Source organism: Ornithorhynchus anatinus, chromosome 4 (genome assembly GCF_004115215.2).
Source record: "Ornithorhynchus anatinus isolate Pmale09 chromosome 4, mOrnAna1.pri.v4, whole genome shotgun sequence".
NCBI lineage: Eukaryota > Metazoa > Chordata > Mammalia > Monotremata > Ornithorhynchidae > Ornithorhynchus > Ornithorhynchus anatinus.
Window position 1 is genome coordinate 21,737,727 of NC_041731.1, and position 6,189 is coordinate 21,743,915.

General features: G+C 59.8%; 1 protein-coding gene across 1 annotated transcript in view; it reads right to left on the reverse strand.

Moving 5' to 3' along the window:
* The window catches only part of DNAAF9 (dynein axonemal assembly factor 9), a 141,977-nt gene extending 136,238 nt beyond the window's left edge, over positions 1–5,739 (reverse strand). Inside the window, exon 1 of the mRNA XM_029062703.1 lies at positions 5,671–5,739. The gene's annotated coding sequence lies outside the window, so the exon portion shown is untranslated. The remainder of the gene's footprint in view (positions 1–5,670) is intronic.
* Between the last annotated feature and the right edge of the window lie 450 nt (positions 5,740–6,189).

Sequence of the window (6,189 nt, forward strand, 5' to 3'; positions counted from 1 at the left end):
CGCTCAGCCCAGTGCTGCGCACGGAGTAAGAGCTAAATAATTACGACTGACTGAAAAGACACCCCCGATTGACTGGAGGCGACTGTGCCAGATAGCAATAATCGTGGTATTCGTTGAGGGCCCCGTGCCCGGCACGTCACTAAGCGCTCGGGCGGAAAGGAGCAAACCGGGTGGGACACGGTCCCCGTCCCACGTGGGGCTCCCGGTCTCCGGCCCCGTTTTACAGAGGAGGTAACTGAGGCGCACAGAAGAGAGGTGATTTGCCCGGGGTCACAGGACACAAGTGGCCGGTGAGAAAGCAGGGCGGGGAGGTTCAGCCGCCACCCACTACATGTCGGGGGTGGAGCTCCAGGATAAGGCAAAGGGTGGTGGCTTCTGGTCCCGTACCCCCAAGCCGAAATACCATCGCAAGGCAAGATTGTAACTCTCCCACCTGACTTCAATTTGATCTTTTAAGAGAAGCTCTCCCTTCTAGGCGGAAAAAACCGGCTCAGCCTTCTGGCATCTGTGTTGCTGGACTCAATCAATCCATCAGTGGAATTTATTAGGTGCCACCCGTGTGCAGGCAGAACCCAGCGCTTGAACTTTAGGCCGGGTCTTTGGGACGCTGCCTTCATCGATTCAGTCGTATTTACTGAGGGCTCGCTGTGATGATGATAACAATAATAATAATAATAACGTTGGTATCTGTTAAGCGCTCGCTATGTGCGGAGCACTGTTCTGAGCGCTGGGGAGGATAGAAGGGGATCAGGATGTCCCACGTGGGGCTCACGGTCTTCATCCCCATTTTACAGATGAGGTAACTGAGGAAACTGCGAAGTGACTCGCCCACGGTCCCGCAGCTGACAGGCGGCAGAGCCGGCATTCGAACCCACGACCTCCGACTCCCAAGCCCGGGGCTCTTTCCGGCGAGCCACGCTGCTGCGGGAGAGCACGACACAACAACCAACACGCGCATTTCCGGCTCGCAAAGAGCTCCCTGCCTTGCAAGCCGTTTCCCGTCCCTGAGGATATGAGCTCACGTGGTGTTACTGATTAAGCGCTCGCTATGCGCCAGCCCCCGTTCGGAGCACTGGGGCGGACACAAGCCCCCGTCCCACGTGGGGCTCGGCGATCCTCATCCCCGTTTGAAAGCCGAGGCCCGGAGAAGTGAAGTGACGGGTCCAAGGCCAAGCGGCGGAGCGGGGATTAGAACCCAGGTCCTTCTGACTCCCAGGCAGGCCGAGGGAGAGGCACGAGGAACCGGCCCGGCGGGAAGAGCTGGGAAATATTCGGTTCTGACTAGAATCGGGGAAAAGCTAGGAAGAAAGGAGGCGGAGGGGCAGGGAGGCGTTAGCCTACGGGAGAAATGGAGGCCGGGGTGCTCGACCGGCCCCTCCTAACCCTACAGAAAACGACGTAGCGGACAGAGCCAGGCCTGGGAGTCAGGAGGTCACGGGCTCTAAACCCGGCTCTGCCACTTGTCCGCCGCGTGACCACGGGCGGGTCACCTCTCTTCTTCGTGCCTCGGTCACCTAATCCATAACGCGGGGATGAAGACCGTGAGCCCCACGTGGGACAGGGACCGTGTCCAGCCCGATTAGCTTGCATCGACCTCGGTGCTTGGAACGGTGCCTGGCGCACAGCGCCGAACAGATTCCGTATTTAATAAAACGACGTAAAGCTCGAGAGACGTTTTTAAAAAAAAAAAACCAACCAACTAGCCACTCCGTTCTGGGTCCGACCCCGGGAGGCCTATCCTCCGGTCGTACGAGCTCCACGAACTTCGCGCTCCACAAGGTCTAAAGTACTTGGAAGGCTTCCGAGAGTTTCGGAGGGTGCCCTGGGAAGTTTCTCTGTGAATTTCCGAGACGCGTTCCATCTGGAAACGGGCTCGGGGGACCATTTTGGGTCAGGACGGTTTACGGCCCTCTAGATCTGGAAACGGTCGCTATAAACAGTCACGCTAACTTTTCTCTTCCCCCTCCGCTTGGGCTGGGAAGCGTGCCGGGGCTCGCCGCCCGAGTCCAAGGGGGAGAAACGCGGGCAAGGACGCCGGGCCCCGAAGCGGGAAGCGACGGGAATGCCAGCCGGATCGGGTGAGGGTGCGCTGGCTCTGCAGACTTGCGGAAAAACAGACATTCTTGTTGCTGCGGGATTTCAAGGTCACCACCCCCAAGGCTGCCTCAACCCAACCTGTAGGCTGTAAGCTCGCTGTGGGCAGGGAATGCGTCTGTTTACTGTTCTAGTTCCCAAGCGCTTAGTACAGCGCTCTCTGCACACCGTAAGCGCTCGATAAATGCGGCTGAATGAATGAATGAATGAATACTGCCGCCGCTGCTCTCGGGAGAACGATCGAAATAACCACTATGGGATCTGTTGAGCGATCGCTAGGTGCCGGGCACCCTTCTGAGCGCTAGGGTAAATACAAGTCAATCAGTTTAGACCCGGTCCCCGTCCCACACAGGGCTCCCACTCTTAATCCCCATTTTACGGACGAGGTAACTGGGGCCCGGAGAAGTGACGGGACTTGCCCAAGGTCAGGCAGCTGACACGTGGCGGAGCCGGGATGAGAACCCAGGTCCTTCTGACACCCAGGCCCATGCTCCATCCACGAGGACCGACTGGGAACCTTCGGGTCTTATCAATTAATTGACTGCATTTATTGAGCGCTTGCTGTACGCGGAGCCCTGTGGGAACGTGTCTGCTAAACTGTCTTCTCCCAAGCGCTCAGCACGGTGCCCCGCTCCCCCCGCTCCCCGCCACTGCAGACTATAAGCCCGCCGTGGGCGGGAAACGTGTCTGTTTCATGTCGTACAGTAATAATGATAATGTCGGTATCTGTTCAGCGCTTACTAGGTGCGGAGCACTGTTCTAAGCGCTGGGGGAGACACAGGGTCATCAGGTCGTCCCACGGGAGGCTCACGGTTAATCCCCATTTCACAGAGGAGGGAACTGAGGCACAGAGAAGTTAAACGGCTCGCCCGCGGTCACACAGCGGCCAAGTGGCAGAGCCGGCGGGCGAACCCATGACCTCTGACTCCGAAGCCCAGGCTCCTTCCACTGAGCCACGAGTACTCTCCCAAGTGCTTAGTACAGTGCTCCGCGCACAGCAAGTGCGATGGACTGAACGAGTGAATCGTCGCTCAATAATTACGACGGGTTGAATGAGTAATCATTCGATTACAATGGACCGAATGAATGAGCGCTCGATAAATACGACAAGGGACGAATGGAAGAACGGGCACTCCATAAATACCACGGCTGGATGGACTGCTACCTAACACGTGGGCGAGCACAGGATAACAGAACCGGCGGCGATGTTCCCTGGACCACGATACTGAGTGCCTGCTGTGGGCAAAGGACGGTCCCGAAGCGCTTGGGAGAGCGCAACGGAACAGAACCGAGTTGGTGGCCCCGTTCCCTACCCTCAGCGAACTTCCAGTCTAGGGTCCTGTTAGAGACTTGGGGTGAGTTCAAATCATGGGTTCAGATCCCGGCTCTGCCGCTTGTCAGCTGGGTGACTTTGGGCAAGCCACTTGACTTCTCTGGGCCTCAATTCCCACATCTGTAAAATGGGGGATGAAGACCGTGACCCCCCACAGGGGACAACCTGATCACCCTGTATCCTCCCCACACAGTAAATGCTTAACAAATACCAACATGATTATTATTATTATTATTAAGCGTTGACCAGGCATCTGACCTCTGTGAACCGGTTGGTGAAATCCCTCCCGCCACTTCATCCACTTGCCAAGTGCCAACGGCAGGAACGAACCCCATACCTCTCCGCGGCTAAAGCCGCTCCTTTTCCCCTAATAATGACGACTGTGGTATTTGTTGAGCGCTCACTACGTGGCAGGCACTGTACCGAGCGCCGGGGTGGAAACAGGCAAATCGGGGGGGCTCACAGTCTCAGTCTGCCCCAGTGCCCCCGTTACCCGAGTGGGCGGGTTGGAGTGGATCCGAAGAGACACGCCAGTTTCTAGGGCAGGGGCACAGTTAGGTTCTTCCTCTTCCCTGCAGACTGTAAGCTCACTGTGGGCAGGGAATGGGTCTGTTACCCTGGGTTCTCCCAAGCGCTTAGTCCAGTGCTCTGCACGTGGTAAGCGCTCAAGAAATACGACTGATCGGTCTGCTTTAGATCTCAACTCTGAGGCTCTGGTATGGAAGCGGGTGGTGGGAGGGAGAGAAATTGTGAGGGGAAGAAGGGTGGGAAGGAGAAGAGAGGAGAGAGGAAACGGGAAGGGTTGGGAAACGGTGAGGGGAAGGAGAGGGGAAAGGAGGAGGGGGGAAGAAGAGGAGAGAGAGGACGGGGAGAGGATGGACGGCGGGGGAGAGATGATAGGAGGAAGGGGAAAGGATGGAGGAGGAGGAGAACACGGGGGGACGATCAAGGGGCAGGAGACGGGATGATGGAGGGGAAGGAGGAGGGGGAAAAGTTGGAGGGGGAGGAGGAGAAAGGGGAGAGGATGGGGAAGAAGAGGAAGGAGGACGGAGAGGGAGAAGAAGGGGAGAGAACGGACGGGAAGGAGAGGGGGAGACTAGAGGAGGAGGGGGAGAGGATGGAAAAGAAAGAGGGAGAGAGAACGGAGGAGAAAGGGGAGGGGGAGAGGATGGAGAGGGAGGAGGGGGAAAGGATGGAGAGGAAGGGGAGAGGATGGAGAGGGAGGAGGAGGAGGGGGAACGGATGGAGGAGGGGGAACGGATGGAGAGGGAGAGGAGGGAGAGGAAGAGGGGGAACGGATGGAAGAAGGGGAGAGGATAGAGGAGGGAGGGAGGATGGAAAGAAGAGAGAATAGAGGAGCAGGAGATAGAGGGGGAGAGGAAGGAAGAGGAGGGAGAGAGGATGGAAAGGAGATGGGAGAGAACACAGAGGAGGAAGAAGATAGAGGAGGAGAGGAAGGAAAAGGAGAGGGAGAGGTTGGAAAAGAAGGGAGAGAGAACAGAGGAGGAGGAGGAGGAGGGGGAGAGGGAGGAGAAGAAGAGGATGGAGGGGGAGAGGGAGGAGGAGGGGGAATGGACGGAGGGCGAAGAGGAGGAGCAGAAAATGGAGGGGCAGAGGGTGGAGGGGGAGAGGGTGGAGGGAGAGAGGGTGGAGGGGGAGGAAGAAGAGGGGGATAAAATGGAGGGAGAGGGGATGGAGGAGGAGAAAAGGGGGAGGGGATGGAGAGAAAAGAAAGGAAGGGGGGAGAAAATGGAGGGGGAGAGGAAGGAAGAGGAGGAGGAAGGATGGAGGAGGGGGAGAGGATGGAAAAGAAGGGAGAGAGAACAGAGGAGAAAGAGGAGGGGAAGAGGATGGAGGGGGGAGAGGAAGGAGGAAATAGAGGGGGAGAGGATGGAGGGGCAGGAAGAAAAGGGGGATAAAACGGAGGGAGGGAGGACGGAGGAGCAGAAGAAAAGGGGGAGAGGAGGGAGGAGGGGGAGACGATGGCAAAGAAGGGAGAGAGAACAGAGGAGAAAGAGGAGGAGGAGGAGAGGATGGAGGGGGAGAGGATGGAGGGGCGGGAAGAAAAGGGGGATAAAACGGAGGAAGAGAGGACGGAGGAGGAGAAGAAAAGGGGGAGAGGATGGAGGGGGAGAGGATGGAGGGGGAGCGGACGGGGCAGAGAGCGGGGAGCTGGGGGCGTTGCCATGGCGACGGGGGTGGTGCCGGCCCCCGTCCCCCCTCCGTCCCGCGGGCCCCGGTACCTGACGGACGGCGCTCCTCCGGCCGGGGCGGGCAGGGCCCGGGCTCTGCGCTGCTGCTGCCGCCCGGGGACGGGGCCGGGGATGGGGATGGGGACGGAGCCGGGCGGGGCGCGGTCCATGGCGGGACGGAGGGAGGGAGGGAGGGAAGGAGGAAGGGAGGGAGGACGGGAGGGAGGACGGGAGGGGGTCCGAGCCCCGTCTGCAGCGCCCGGGGGGCGGGGCCTGCGGAGGGACGCACCACTCCGGGCGCGGGGGGGGCCCGATCCGCCCCTCCCGCCGGGGAACGGGCGGCTCCGCCCGGCCCCGCCCTCCCTAGTGCACGCACCCCCCACCCCGCGAACGCCGTCCTTTGGGTGGGTCCGAGGACACCCCGCCCGCCCGCCGCCCCGCGGGTGGTCCGGACCCTGGCGGGGACACACCCCTATCCGACGGTTGGTTCTGCCCGCCGGCCGAGATAGAAGCCTCCGAGAGGGGGCCGTCCCCCCCCCTTCCCCGATTGGTTCGCGCCAACGGCCCGGG